General features: G+C 38.7%; 1 long non-coding RNA gene across 1 annotated transcript in view; it reads right to left on the reverse strand.

Moving 5' to 3' along the window:
- Positions 1-10384, reverse strand: part of LOC143689083 (uncharacterized) — a 34868-nt gene extending 24484 nt beyond the window's left edge. The window contains exon 1 of the long non-coding RNA XR_013178554.1: positions 1149-10384. This is a non-coding gene — a long non-coding RNA (uncharacterized LOC143689083). The remainder of the gene's footprint in view (positions 1-1148) is intronic.
- Positions 10385-16815: the final 6431 nt, after the last annotated feature.

Raw genomic sequence — 16815 nt, forward strand, 5'->3', positions numbered from 1 at the left:
CATGATAATCCTCTCTCTGCTGGCAAATGCTATGGAAGCTTCTCCGCAGGCAGAACCAGGAACTTGAGGAAGGTTTTATTTAGTTTTTGCTCCAAGTGATTATATTGTCATATTCTAATAAGCCACAATGAACATTTCTGTACTGCTTTAGAGTTTACAAAATGCTTTCATATTGCACTTAACCGTCACTATAATTCTATGAGATGGATATTATGAACCTATTTTAAAGAGAAGGAAACTAAAGTTCAAAGGGAGTTAATAATCTGCCTAAGACCTAACCCTTTTGGAGAAACAGCAAATGAAAGATGACTAGAGTTAGTTTACTTGTAGCATGGCCACCACCAACATTCTCCTCCGTAAATGCATGACCTTGTGTTGTGTCCTCCCACACTGACTTGGGAGTTGGCCAGGTGATTGGCTTTGACTAAGAGAATGCAGTGGATATGTTGTGCGATTTCTAAGGCTAGGACTCAGGAGGTCTTGTTCTCACCCACTTGGTAACTTAAGACCACTATGTGAAGAAGCCCAGTTTAGTGGAGTTTGAGAAAGCTTGTGGAGCAGAGAGAGCATCTGAAGTAGTTCTCAATTCCTGTAAGTATAAACTGTTGCTCTCTTCACATGCAAAGATTCTGATGCAGTCTACTTGCCATCAAGTGGCTGGATAATCTCGAGGGATGGAGCCAGAATGAGCCGTCAGCACTGGTCTCTGCTCCTGGCATGCTGGGTGCTGGGCTGGTAGGAGTTAGATGAGCCTTAGTGAGAGGGTGCCCATGCAATCTTCATTTCTGCCATCACAGCCCCTTTGCTAATGGCCACACTCTCGCAGAACTAGAGCAGGGAAGGAGAGAAGCTGGCTGCTCTCTCCAGAAGAGCCATTCACTCATTGTGGCCGAGCATGCCCTTGACAGGGGACATCTCTGGTGGGCATCTCTCTCTGACTCATATGGGAGTATGAGAAAACTAACATAGCTCACCTATATGGCCCTTTCCCAGACTTCCTCATCTTTCCTCATCCTATCTGTTCTTTCCAGGCCCCTGACCACTAAACCATTCACCACATAACGTCATTTATCTTGATACTAGATGGATTGGTATATTGCATATCTGCCAAGTGAACGGATTCTTCTTGACCACTGTCTTGTACTTACAATGAAGCAGTAGTTTCAAAGCAGTTCATTTTCAGCACAAAAAAATAGAGTCAACCCCCTTTAGAGGCCATTTTTCCTTTCCTCTGTTGATTGGTTGTGGGAAATCTAACCTTCTCCCCCCAATATGAGGCCATAGAGGGTAATTTGAGTGAGAGGTGTTGATGCAACAAAAGCAGTTGTCATGGGAGCTTGGGCCACCTGTTCAAGAAAGTGTGCCCTCTGGACCTGCTTGAACCTGTTCCCAAATGTATGATTTTCATTGAGTGAAGGATTGTACTGCAACTGCCTGACTTATGACTCAGTAGATATAATACCCAGTTCTAATGATCCACTCTGGTTGCAAATTCACTAGTTATTCTTTGGGCAGGCCCTCACTCTCTAATATGCTAGTTACTTTTCAAATGGTGAAACAATCTTTGCCATAGGAGGCACAGCCTTGTTCCAGAACCCTAGGGATATGCAATGTGATTCTCTTGATGTTTTTGCCAGAGTCCACACAGCATCTTATCACCTAGCACAGACACCATTAGAACCGTTGTATTTGTTAAGTTATACAGACCAAGCAGCTGGGTGGTCTGCAATGAAGCCTGCTCCTGCTTCAGAGCTCTCCCACACCAGGCCCCACTCAAAACCCGCAGCCTTCTAAGTCACCTGATAAATGGGTTGGAGTACTATTCCTAAATGTGGTAAATGCTATCTCCAATAACCAGGGAGGTACACCAACTATTGTACTCTTTCTTAGTAGCAGGTGATGAAAGGTACAATAAGTTGCCCTTTATTTTAGAGGGGATGTCCTAGCATGACCCAGGCATATGAACCCTTGAAAACTTCACTGATGCATGATATCCTCAACACAGTGATGTAAGACATCCCCTGGAGAGGCCTCCTCATAGAACCAGCTAATAAAAGGACAAATCCCACAGCTTAGAACTCTGGAGGATGACAGAGAATGGAGAAGGACTCCACAAGTGCTAGATCAAAGAAAAAGAAAAATAATCTCCAAGATCAGGGCAAGAATCAAATGAAGGAGAGCTGAGAAAATCTGAACAGTTAAACATGGGCTACTCTACAGGCCTGGAATAAGTTGGACCAAGCATCAAAAAAGAGTCTTAATGCAAAGCAAATCAACAATAAAACCCTAGACAAGAGGGAGAAACTGACCATCAGCATTAACTCATCAAGATAATCAGATGCCCAGACATCAACAAAATATATTACAATATGTATAATATTTGTAAATATTTAATTAAGATATTTATAATATTTGGTGCTAACATGGGATGGTAACACTCTGGAGAGGAGGGCCCACTTGCAGACAACTCTGGAGGAAACTCCCCTCTCCACATGCATGGGTGGGTCTACTTTCCTGGCCTGAGATTTCTTGGCTCCACGCCTTAGCGTCCACGACCCTGCCTCTGAACTCAATTTTCCCTCAATCTGTCCCTTTAGTCCAGGTTGGCAGTGGTTTTGTTCATACAGATCTTACAAAAAAACTTTTCAGTTTTGCATGTAGCACACAGCGGTTCCAATCCTAGACAGTAGGCCTTTCCACAAACCATTTCTGGATAGCTCCATCTCCAATCTTGACTTGTCCTGAAATGGCTGACTGTTCCACGTTTGGTTAAATCCTCACATGGGGCACTATTCTCTGGGGACTCATTTTCTGAAAGTTCAGAATTTTCAAAACTATCAAATTCTGGTTTCTTGCTATACCCAAGGGTTCAGTTCTCAGCTTATTCATTCCTTCTTGAATTTTACTTTAAGCTGTAAAGAGAAACCAGGCTGCACTTTCCACATGTAATTTGGAAATCTCTTCAGTTAAGTATACCAGTTTGTCACTTTCAAACTCTCCCTTCCATCCATCACCAGGCCTCAATTTTACCAAATTCTCTGCCACTTTGAAACAAGGATTGCCTTTCTACCAATTTGTAATAACAGATTCATCATTTCTGTCTAAGGCCTCATTGAAAGAAAAGATGCTTTTCTATCAAGCATCTCACAGTTCTTCCAGAATTTCCCCCCTTCTCTATTTATAAAGCTGTTCCAGCATTTATGGAATTTGCATCTTGCAGCACAGTACTCTCCAGGTATCAAATCTGTTTTGGTTTGCTAAAGTTACTGGGATGCAATGTACCAGAAATGGGTTGGCTTTTACAATGGGGATTTATGAGTTTACAAATTTATAATTCTAAGTCCGTTCAAATGTACAAATTAAGGCATCAAGAGGAAGACACCTTCTCTGAAGAAAGGCTGCTGGCATCTGGTGTTCTTTGTCACACAGGAAGGCACATGGCTGGCATCTGCTGATCCTTCTCTTCAGGGTTTCACTGCATTCAGGTTCTGGTTCTTTTGTTTTTTGTGGGCCCTTGTTTATTTCTCTAGACATTTGTTTCTCTCCAAGCGCTCTTGGATTTTCTGTCTTTTATCCTCTTATAAATGACTCCAGTAAAGGATTAAGACTCACCTTGAATGGACTGGGTCACATCTCAATTGAAACAACCCAATTAAAAGATCCCACCCATGATAGGTCTGACTCCTCAGGGATGGATTAAAAGAACATGGTCTTTTCTTGGGTACATAATAGCTCCAAACTAGCATAGGAACAGAAAGAATACTTGAAGAAATAATGACCAAAAATTTCCCAACTCTTATGAAAGACATAAATACACATGCCCAAGAAGCACAACACACACCAAACAGAAGAAATCTTAATAGACTTACTCCAAGACACATACTACTTAGAATGTCAAATGCCAAAGAAAAAGAGAATTCTGAAAGCAGCAAGACAAAAGTGATTCCTTGCATACAAGGGATCGTAAATAAGATTATGTGTGGATTTCCCTTCAGAAACCATGGAGGCAATAAGACAGTGGTATGATATACTTAAGGTCAGGAGGGAAAAACTGCTAGTCAAAAATTATTAATCCAAAAACACTGTCCTTCAAAAATGAGGATGAGTTTTAAATATTCAAAGATAAAAAGAAACTAAGAAAGTTCATAAACAAAAGACCTGCTCTACACCAATTACTGAAGGGAGTTCTGCAATTTGAGAGGAAAAGACAGGAGAGAGCAGCTTGGAGTAGTGTGAAGAAATGAAGATCTTCAATAACGGTAACTATCATGGTCAAGTTCATGTGTAACTTGGCCAGGTGGTGGTGCCTGGTTCTCTGGTCAGACAAGTTCTGGCCTGTCTGTTGCTATGAGGACATTTCATGGACTTAAATCATGATCATGTTGACTACATCCACAGCTGATTGCATTTGTAATCAGCTAAGGGGAGTGTCTTCTGCAATGAGTGATGCTTAATCTGATCACTGGAAGGCTTTTAAGGAGGATTCAGATGAGATAATCACTCTTCTTGCCTCAGCCAGCAAGCCTCTTCTGTAGGGTTCATCCAGACTCTTCATCAGAGCTGCCAGCTTCACAACCTGCCCTATGGATTTTGGACTCTTCCATTCCCAAGGTTGTCCAGCCAGCCTCTCCTGAGAGTTCATTGAGGACCTGCATTGGAGTTGCCAGCTTGCGGCCTGCCCTCCAGACTTGGACCCTTACATTCCTACGGTTGCCCAGCCAGCCTCTCCTGAGAGTTCGTTGAGGACCTTCATTGGAGTTGCCAGCTTGTGGCCTGCCCCAAACTTTGGACTCTACATTCCCATGGTTATGTGAGGCATTTTTATAAATTTTATATCTACGGCTATCTCCTGCTGATTCTGTTTCTCTAGAGAACCCTAGCTAATACAGTAACCAAAAGGGTAAATGCAAAATCCAGAAGTACTGTATTCTCAATATACAACTCTACTCTTTAAATCCCAGAAGAGTCAGAATACAATTGAACATACAAATGCATATTTCCTAACAGTAGACATGTAAAATATGAAGAGGTAAAGTGGGACAAAAACAATATAAAGAAGAGAAACAGGGGCATATGGGAGCAGAGAACATGGATGTTATTGAAGCTAAGCTGGTATCTTTTTAAGTTAGTAGGTTGCAGATGTAGGTTGCGTAATACAAACCCAAGGCTAACTACAAAGAAAGTACTTTAAAAATATACAGAAAGAGAAATGAGGTAAGGACGAGTCAGATACATCATAAAAGATCAACTATACACAAAAAAGAGGTTGCAGTAGAGGAAAAAAAGAGACAAAGAAGATATGACATATTAAAACCAAAGGACAAAATGGTCAAAGTAGGTGATGTTTTTAAAGTAATAACATTGAATATTAAAGGATTAAACTATCCAATCAAAAGACACAGATTTGCAGAATGGATAAAAAAGTATAATCCAACTATACGTTGTTTACAGGAGACTTACCTTAGACTCAATGATACAAATAGGTTGAAAGGATGGAAAAAGATACTTCATGCAAATAGTAACCAAAAAAAGAGGTTGGGTAGCTAAACTAATATTGGACAAAATAGACCTGAAGTCAAAAGCTGCATAAGAGACAAAGAAAGACAATGTCCATTAACTGATGGATGGAGAAAAAAAAGTGGTATACACAGACAATAGAATATTATTCAGCTCTAAAAAGGAATGAAGTCCTGATACATGCAGCAACATGGATAAACTTTGAAGACATGCTAAGTGACATAAGCCAGGCAAAAAAGACAAACATTGCATGCATGATCTCAGTGATATGAAATAATTAGAATACACAAATACATACAGTTAGAAGCTAGTTACCAGGGGCTGAGTTGGAGGTAGGGAATTGGGAGTTAATGCTTAATTTGTAAAGTATTTCCAATAAGGGTGATTGTAAAGTTTTGGAAGTGGATGGTAGTAATGGTAGCACATTATTCTGAGTGTAATTAACAGCATTGAATTATATACATGAATGTGGCTAAAGAGGTAAATTTAGGTCATATATATGTTACTAGAATAAAAATTAAAAGATAAAACATAGGACTGTATAAGACAGTGTATCTATTGCAAACCATGGACTACAGTTAATAGTACAAGTACAAAAATGTTCTTTCATGAATTATTATAACACTAATACCAGGTGCTTAAAATAAGCAAAAAAACTTCACTGATGTGGCAGGTCTCTGTGTCTTGATGGAGTTTATATCCCACTGTAAGGAGCCTGCAATCCATTTTACGATATTATCTAAAGCACTTTCCAGTTTCTGAAATCTATTCCAATTAAATTGCTGCCATCAGAATAACAGAGTAGCATTATCTTCTAAAGAATACCAAGATGACACAGGGGCTTGTGGATTATATTATGATAGATCAGGAGAGTTAAATAGGCCTAGAGCATGGCAGTGAATGTTGCTTTCCCACATAAAAGTAAACTGTTTTTGATCTTCTTTATTGATTGGGATTAAAAAGAACCCTCTTGCCAGATTAGTAGCCATACACCATGGGACAGAAGTTGTGCTGATTTGTAATGATACCTCTTCCAGTACAGCAGCTGGTGCTGGTGCTACCATTTATTATATTTACAACAGTCAATTGTCATCCACCAAATTTAATTCCCCCTCTTCCCACTCCAATTTCATAAAGATGAATTGAAAGGGGATATGATGGGGAATGCCATTTTTGCAACTACATTAGTCTCTGAAACTTCTCCAAAGATGGTGAGGAATTGCTTCTGATCTATGTTTGCCAGGGGGGCGGGGATAGTTTTAGGGGTTTCCCCTTGGCAGATCCCACATGATAGCTCTTATTCCGTAAACCATGGAACTAATACGTGTTTTCTGTCAGCTGCTAAATATATCCATCCCAGCTATGCATTAAGAGACTGGAGAAATATTCCCAGCGTCAGCTTATGCACTGGTTGAACCCACTATGAAATAGGGCCAGTGATTCAAGGTACCCTGGCTGCCTCTCCATTTTTGCTGTATGTGAAGGTAGTCACGCCTCTATTGATTGAGTGTTGCCACCTGTCTCCTGCATTTCCACAATTTTATCATCTCCACTGATACTGGGATATCTGGTTTCCTTATCAGAATTTCAGTCAGTCACCTCTGAACTTCTCAAAGATCATGTGTTCCTTACCAGCACATTTGTTATTGCCTTGGTGAAAAGAATGTCCTTTAGAGACATTGCCAGGTGTCAGCTTATCTGATATCACGTAATAAATCTATTCTCATATTCGCATTCTCCCTGAGCCTTCCAACCCATTCCTGGATACACTGCCAAGCTAGTTCCATCTAACTTACAGTTGGCCATTGTGGTGCCCTAACTACAAGAAGCCACCTCAGCAACATATTGGCACAACTACAAATGTCTTTGCCAGAACATTAAAACTTGAGTCACAGGAAAGTGCTCCCATGTCAACAATTTCTCCTCTCCAGCCTTATATTTCACCTTCTCTGATCCAACAACCTCAAAATCTACTCCAACATGAGTTCTCCTGATTTCCATTAGTGCATATTTACCAAATTGGCAGTTCTTTGGGTGTATACAATATTGACCCTTCCACAGCTTGGGCTGTACTGGGGCCTGATTCTATTGGTGTGGAGGATAAAATGGAGGTAGAGACAGACATTAAAGAGGACAAACATCACTTTGTGAGGCTCCTGACTCTGGTGGTCTTTGTAGGTCTGCAGGCAATGGAATCTGCTCTCCTGTAGGAAGGGGGAGGGTACTGCTTCTGGTTGTCAGAGGAATCTGGAGGTCCAAGATTCTCAGGTTTTTCCATTCATATATCCCTATCCCTTGTCTCAAAGGCTACTCTTCCCTATCTGGGTAGTGACACTGACATCAGAGACCTTCTGAAATTGTGCATTTTGTCTCATTGGTAAGTGTGTGCATTCAGTTAGAACCCAGGACTGATTTTCAGCAGTCTTTCTATGCCTGTTGGAAGGAGAGTGATCTCTGTGCTGCTTTGGAAGCTTTCTGATTTTCACAGCATTCCTTGAGTAGGCAAACCTGAGCCTGCCACTTTTGTTTCCTTTCATAAGACTTCTAAAAGACATTAACTCAAACCAGCTGGTATTATATTCCTTACAATTAACATTCTTTATACTATAACCACATATTGCTTATGTTACTACTAGCACATAAGCCAATGCTTTATCTTCCCCCTCATCATTCCACTTTACTGCTGGTGAAAATCTCAGTAATTGTAATGCTACCGCATGCCAGGGGTTAACACCACCCCACTTACCAACACCAATTAGGTCCTTATCACTATCTGATTGTCCAATTCCAGTATCTATCTAGAGTCTGTATGTAGGACTACTTGTGATACCAAGTGACTTGGTCCCAGTTCCTCAAAGTAAAAAGTATAGGAGACAGTGAAGGGTTAATCAGGGAAGAGAGACAATCCAATTCAAGGGTGCTTTATTGAGGTGATCATTGCTGAGGCTAATGAGGGCGTTACTTTGCAGAAGACTCTCTGAGAAGTCATGTACAATGGGCCTCAATTGTTCACTTGAGAGGTAGAAGTGACAAATATTATTCTACCGGTTCTAATCCCCTACTGGGTAAGAGTTTCCCTGTAGTATTTTAATCTCTTGCATATTCAGTCATGTATATAAATCAAAATGGTTAAGGAGGTTCTTGCCCAACCAGGTAACACAGCGATGGCAGCACACAAAAAAAGATACTTAGGGTGCAGCTGAGGTACGGTACTGAGAGCTTTACTTTCGTGCAATTAGTTGCCACAGCAATGGCTAGAGTAAAATGTTAGAATAAAATATTATGAAATAGAGCAGTGTCAAGAGGTGTCTGATACAGCCTTAGCTCATTAATTCCCTCTTCACTAATACATGCATTTAATTCTATAAACTTTCATCTAACTACTGCTTTAGCAAATTTTGATATGTGGTAACTCTATTGCCCCTTTGCTCAAAATATTTTCTCTATTCTATTAGGATTTCTTTTTGACCCATGGGTTATTTTATATATTCCAAGTATAGGGGTTTTTCTCATTATCTTTTTGTTACTGTGACCAAAGAACATACTCTGTATGTGTGAGGGTTTGAAGTTGTATGTACCCAAGAAAAACATGTTGTTAAATTTATTCCATTCCTGAGGGCTCAAACCCATTGTAAGTAGGATCTATGGATGAGGCCACTTCAGTTAAGGTGTAACCCACCTCATTCAGGATGGGTTTTTATCCTATTTCTGAAGTCCTTTATAAATGGAATGAATACAGAGAGAGAAGAAAGCGACAGGAAGCAAGAAACTGAAATGGAACTCAGGATAGAGGGATGAGACCAGGAGACACCACTATACACATTTTTTTTTGCCATGTGGCAGAGGAGTCAAGAATCACTGGCAGCCAGTCTTTTGGAAGAAAGCATTGCCTTGAAAATTTCTCAGGCATTAGTTCATACAAAATTAACTTCACCTGTTTTCTCTCCTTCTGTGACTCCAATTAACATAAAATAGACCTTCTTGCTGTATTCTTTAAGACTCTTTCTCTTCTGTTTATTCCCCATCCTCTATCATGAGGTCTTTTCAGTCTTCATTTTGTATAATGCATTCCTTCCTATCTTCTAATTCACTAACTCTATCTTTAGCTATGTCTAATCTGCTGCTAAACCCTTCCAATGAATTCTAAATTCTACATAGAATTTCTATTTGGTTCTTTTACAGAACTGACATTTCACTTCTTATGGTTGCCAGGTTACTGCTGAAATTTTCAAGCTTGATTTTTATCTCCTAGAACATAATTAATCCATTAGTTTTTCAGTGTTTGATAATACCAATATATGAAGACTCTGTGGATCTCTTTTGTTGTTTTCTGTTGTTTTTCACACACATCTTGTTTTCTTAGGGGCTTGATTAGTTTTGACTGTGTGCTGTATATTGCAATAGAAAATCATTTGTAGAAAAAATTTCAGGCATAGGATTTTTGTTAGTTTCTGCTAGATACCTGGGGGTGCTTACAAATTTCCAGATTGTCTGTGTTCTGGGCCACCCATCTAACATAAAGCATGGCTAAGTTAATTGATGCCTGATTTATTTCTGGTTCCTTCTTATTCCAAGGTTATTATTCTTTGGGGTCCAAGACCAAACTGAGGAGTTTTCAAAGAGGGCACCCACTTTGACAAGCCCTGAACTTATGCAGCTCCATCATGTCTTTAAAATGCAGCTCCCTTTTCAGTTTGGCAAACACTCCGGGCAAACACTCCGAAGACAAAAGTGATTGTGAGTGCTGGGCTTGCATTTTTTCCTGTCTCAGTTGGCTATTCCTTACTATCTTATTAGTTCACTACTTTTTTTTTTGTTTTGTTTTGAAATCACTTCAAACTTAGAGAACAGTTACAAAAATAACGCAAACCCCTGCAATATACTCCACCCTCCTCCAGACAAGCACACCCACCTATTTTAATATTTTGCCACCTTTGATATCATTCTATTATCCATCCACCTATCTATCTATCTATCTCTCTCTCTATCATTTTCTGAACATTTGACAGCAGGTTGCACACATCATTCTTCTTGAACACATAATACTCATACAAGCAAGGATATTCACTTATGTAATCACCTCTAGTGTAGTTGTCAAGTTCAAGATATTTAATGTTGATATAAAGCTTACATTCTATATTCTAATTTTCTTAGGTCCCAGTAATGTTCTTTTGTGACTTTTCTCTTCCATCCTTAGATCCCATCTAGTATCATATACTGCATTTGTCATTATCTCTTTAATTTTTCTTCTTTCTTCCCCCCCCTTTGTTGTGTGTAAATATACACACAACATAAACCTTCCCATTCTAATCCCTCCCAAGCATACCGTTAAGAGGGTTAACCACATTCACAGTATTGCAGCAGCACCCTCAGCACCATCCAATACTATCACTTGCACTTCACCCCAAACAGAAACCTTACATTCATTCTGCATTAACTCCCCATTGCTCCTGCTCCCTACACCTGGTAACCTGTACACTACTTCCTGCCTCTATGAGTTTGCATCATTCTGATACTTTCTTTGTGGTTTTAGTTTATTTTTACTTTAAAAACCATTTTTATATTTGGTCCAAATTATTGAGTCTTCCATTACCAGTCGGAGATGAGGATGATTATGATATCCTTCCAGACTCCATCGTCTTTAAAACAATTTGACAGGACAAAAACCTGATCTTTGTATACTAATAAATATATCATATCTATACATCAATGTATGCATGTTCAATATTGAGAATAATGGAAGTAAAATATCATTGGCCTTGAGGAAAGGAGATACAGGATTTCAGACTTATCTTTGTTATTGCCATCTTCATCATTATAATAAAACAGCAAAAGCTCTAACACTTGAATAAAGTATTAGAGTTAAAAGATACTTTCCTATTAAAGTGGAAATGTTAGGGAAGATCTTTAACCAACACTCCGCAATTTTTATCAATTTTATCTGCCCTCTTTGTTATGGATAGTCCACCCTTCTTGATCCTATATAATTGCTGATTCCAGCTCCCTTTCAAAGGGCTACCCCAAGTCACCTTACTTAGTGTGTTAGTCAGGGTTCTCTAGAGAAACAATCAAAAGGAGAGATCTGTAAATATGGGATTTATACTGATGTCTCATGCAGCTATTTTAATGGAAGAGTCCAAAATTCATATGGCAGGCCGTGAAGCTGGTGGCTCCAAAAAGAGTCTGAACAAACTCCACAGGAGAGGCTTGTTGGCTGCAAAACAGTGAAAGAGTTTCTCTTATTTCTTAAAAGCTTTCAGCTAATTGGATTAGCTCCTTGTGCAAGACATGCCTTAGTTGACTGCAGACATAATCAGCCACAGATGCAATCAACTGACTGATGATCTAATACACCAGCCTTCTGGTTTATCAACCAGCCAAGAAATATTCTTGCAGCAAAGGTTAGGCCAGTGTTTGCCTGACCAGACAACTGGGCTTCATCGCTTGGACAAGTTGACACCAGAACCTAAACATCATGCACAGAAACAGAAGTTCCTCTGTGCACATACCATCTGACTTCCTATGCTCAACAGTGTTGTGTGGTATTATAATTCTCATCTTATAGACAAGGAAACTGAGGCTTAAAGAAGCAGGCTGCTCTAATCACAGCTTCTGGCTCCAGATCCGATGTTCCCATTCTGTCATTCTACTTGCTCACTTGGGGCAGATCAGTTTGCCATTACCTCCCATCCTCAATTTCCTTACAGTAAATATAGAAGTTGAGATAATACAACATCTAAGCTTCCCCTTTCTGTTCTGACATCTTCTAGAAAGGAGTTGTGCCTTTTTGACTGATGGATTTTGTAGGGTTTCTTAAAGAAATCATGAGGTTTAAAAGTGGTTTGGCACCTCTTTTTGTGGGTGGATTTCTAAGGTTTCTCTCTGCTTAAGCTGAGAACCACCCTTTTATCATTTGGAGGGAATAATGATGGTTTAACTATTTGCATGTGTTCTCCCATGCCCATTAGCGGAATCTTCCAGACAGAGTGTTATCTACACATCCAGATAATTACAGCAGGATATGGACAGGCTTGTGACTAAGAACATATTAAACTTCATGGCTTAGAAGGACAAGCTCTCAAGATAAGAGAAAAAACAAATGGAGCTCTGGAAGTGAAATACTTTCCCATCCTTAAACAGAATTCTCATATTCTCACTTGAGGCTGTAATGGAAAGAATATCTCAAATGAAGAATTCTGGATTTAGTTAAAAGCTCTCTGTTACTGAATACCTATGTGACTTTGGATAAGTCACAAAACCTACCTGAGCTTTATTTTTTTTTTCCTTTGGATAATGAGGATGAAATGAGATACTGCAAATTCTTAGCAAACTTTTAAATTGTTATTCAAATGTAAATTATCTTTTAATAACATCATTCTGGTCACTGAACATTTCAGGGGGTAAGGCAGGGGACTGTAGGGAAGGGGTATGCAGGATTGCTTACCTTTTCCATAGGGGAAAGAATAAGAGAGGCTAAAGGAGAGGAAATTGATACTCCAAGGCACTCCCCTTTGCTTCCTATAATAAATTTTCTTCTGATAACGAGGTTTCTTATTGCATGGTCATTGGAACACAGTAATACAATGGAAAAAGAGGGTTTTAAGTTAGATGGACCTGGTTCAATTCTAGCTGTGCCAGATATGTGGGTGCCATATACTGTGGGTGGGAAAACTATTAAATGGAGATAGCCTTTTAGGGTAATTGATAAAGTTTCCTGGGATACCTCAGGAGAAGATGCCTATCAGTGCTTTAGTTATGGTTGATGCTCAGTAAATTCAAGTGTCATTCTTTTGTATTAGAAAATTAGTACATGTATGAATTTAATTTAGTAAACCTTTTGAGAGTTCACTGAGACCCATCAATGGAATTACATATGGAAAGAAAAACCAACAAGTAGAAACCCTCCACAGAAACTTTGAGCTATGTTAATTATCTAGGAGAAAGAATATATCAATTAGGCAACAAGGAAAAGGAAGCTTGAAAGCAGTGCCTTATATAGTAAAATACTATAATATATATTAAGTAGCACAGCATCCAATTCATTCCGATTCACATTTCTTGACTCACACCATTTTGTAGCACTCAAATAGAAAACTCTTTCCCACAAAGATAGTTTGATATTTAAAAGGAAAAAAAAAAACAGAAACACAATAAGCAAAACAAAGTATCACAACCTTCTCCTTCCTGCTAGCATTCAAATTACCCCCATTTAAATGATCCCAAAAGAATAACCCAGAAAGCAGCATCCTCCAACTGAAATTTCAGCTTCAATGTTTCTGTAAGTCCCCAGCTGTGTTGTCATTCTTAGGCCTTTTAAAAATTAATTATTTAAACCATTTGCATTAGTCTTTTGTTTGGCTTTCATGAAACTATTTTTCTTTTGCTGTTTAACAAGTGAAAAACCATCAGCACTAGCTATAAATACATGGCAGCAGACATGGGAGAAGGGAAACAGGCGGGCAAATGGCTCTCCAGGGCTGACTCAGCGATGATAGCATTCTGAGAAGTGATGTCAGGTCCACTCTTAGCCCACAGGCAAATTCCAAATGAGCAGGCCACAAGAAGAGAATTCTCTTCCTGCCCATTTCTACTCCCTTTCCCGGTTCAAGGTATTGGAGCACTTCATTCATTTGGTCTACTGACCAAATAATTCATGCATTTGTCCATCTGTCCATCCAATAAGCATTACTGATTACCATTTGCCTGACACCAGAGGCAGAGTATCAATTAAGAATATGTCTGTGAACCATGAAAGGTGAACAGTTCTAACATTCACATTACTTTGTGTTCAAAATGAGGTTTCTTCTGGCTCCAGAGGCTTCTTGATTTGGAAAGTATGACTACTACATGGACATGATTTAGTTCTCTTTAAAGAGCATTGATGGAAGAGGGGGGATAAATACATATCTATTTTATAACTCGTTTGAAATCATATTAGAGTACGTTAAAATAAATCTCATTATCCTCTTTTTCAGAAGTAATCTGTGCTGCTTGTAAGTGAAACTTGTCATCTATACAGGCTTTACATTTTTCAAATTATTTTTATATCTCTCATATCATTTTTTATGTCTCCTCTTTCATTTCTAATCTTATTTATTTGCATCCTCTCTCTTCTTCTTTTTGTCAATCTTGCTAAGGGCCCATCAATCTTGTTGATTTTCTCATAGAACCAACTTCTGGTCTTATTGATTTTCTCTATTGTTTTCATGTTTTCAATTTCATTTATTTCTGCTCTAATCTTTGTTATTTCTTTCCTTTTGCTTGCTTTGGGATTAGTTTGCTGTTCTTTCTCCAGTTCTTCCAAGTGGACAGTTAATTCCTGCATTTTTGCCTTTTCTTCTTTTCTGATAAAGGCATTTAGGGCAATAAATTTCCCTCTTAGCACTGCCTTTGCTGCGTCCCATAAGTTTTGATAAGTTCTGTCTTCATTTTCATTTGCCTCTAGGTATTTACTAATTTCTCTTGCAATTTCTTCTTTGACCCATTCATTGTTTAAGAGTGTGTTGTTGAGCCTCCATGTATTTATGAATTTTCTGGCACTCCGCCTATTATTGATTTCCAACTTCATTCCTTTATGATCCGAGAAAGTGTTGTGTATGATTTCAATCTTTTTAAATTTGTTAAGACTTGCTTTGTGACCCAGCATATGGTCTATCTTTGAGAATGATCCATGAGCACTTGAAAAAAAGGTGTATCCTGCTGTTGTGGGATGTAATGTCCTATAAATGTCTGTTAAGTCAAGCTCATTTATAGTAATATTCAGGTTCTCTATTTCTTTATTGATCCTCTGTGTAGATGTTCTGTCCATTGATGAGAGTGGTGAATTGAAGTCTCCAACTATTATGGTATATGTGTCTATTTCCCTTTTCAGTGTTTGTAGTGTATTCCTCACGTATTTTGGGGCATTCTGGTTCGGTGCATAAATATTTATGATTGTTATGTCTTCTTGCTTAATTGTTTCTTTTAATAGTATATAGTGTCCTTCTTTGTCTCTTTTAACTGTTTTACATTTGAAGTCTAACTTGTTGGATATTAGTATAGCCACTCCTGCTCTTTTCTGGTTGTTATTTGCATGAAATATCTTTTCCCAACCTTTCACTTTCAACCTATGTTTATCTTTGGGTCTAAGATGTGTTTCCTGTAGACAGCATATAGAAGGATCCTGTTTTTTAATCCATTCTGCCAGTCTATGTCTTTTAATTGGGGAATTCAGTCCATTGACATTTAGAGTTATTACTGTTTGGATAATATTTTCCTCTACCATTTTGCCTTTTGTATTATATATATCATATCTGACTTTCCTTCTTTCTACACTTTTCTCCATGTCTCTCTCTTCTGTCTTTTCGGTTCTGACTCTAGTGCTTCCTTTAGTATTTCTTGCAGAGCTGGTCTCTTGGTCTCAAATTCTCTTAGTGACTTTTTGTCTGAGAATGTTTTAATTTCTCCCTCATTTTTGAAGGACAATTTTGCTGGATATAGGAGTCTTGGTTGGCAGTTTTTCTCTTTTAGTAATTTAAATATATCATCCCACTGTCTTCTAGCTTCCATGGTTTCTGCTGAGAAATCTACACATAGTCTTATTGGGTTTCCCTTGTATGTGACGGATTGTTTTTCTCTCGCTGCTTTCAAGATCCTCTCTTTCTCTTTGACCTCTGACATTCTAACTAGTAAGTGTCTTGGGGAACGCCTATTTGTGTCTAATCTCTTTGGGGTGCGCTGCACTTCTTGGATCTGTAATTTTAGGTCTTTCATAAGAGTTGGAAATTTTTCAGAGATAATTTCTTCCATTAGTTTTTCTCCTCCTTTTCCCTTCTCTTCTCCTTCTGGGATACCCACTACACGTATATTTGTACGGTTCACATTGTCCTTGAGTTCCCTGATACCTTGTTCAAATTTTTCCATTCTTTTCCGGATAGTTTCTGTTTCTTTTTGGAATTCAGATGTTTCATCCTCCAAATCACTAATTCTATCTTCTGTTTCTTTAAATCTGTCGTTGTAGGTATCCATTGTTTTTTCCATCTTTTCTACTTTATCTTTCACTTCCATAAGTTCTGTGATTTGTTTTTTCAGTTTTTCTATTTCTTCTTTATGTTCAGCCCATGTCTTCTTCATGTCCTCCCTCAATTTATCGATTTCGTTTTTGAAGAGGTTTTCCATTTCTGTTCGTATATTCAGCATTAGTTGTTTCAGCTCCTGTATCTCATTTGAACTATTGGTTTCTTCGTTTGACTGGGCCATATGTTCAATTTTCTGAGCGTGATCCGTTATCTTCTGCTGGCGTCTGGGCATTTAGTCAGA

The sequence above is a fragment of the Tamandua tetradactyla genome, chromosome 6, assembly GCF_023851605.1.
Source record: "Tamandua tetradactyla isolate mTamTet1 chromosome 6, mTamTet1.pri, whole genome shotgun sequence".
Lineage (NCBI taxonomy): Eukaryota > Metazoa > Chordata > Mammalia > Pilosa > Myrmecophagidae > Tamandua > Tamandua tetradactyla.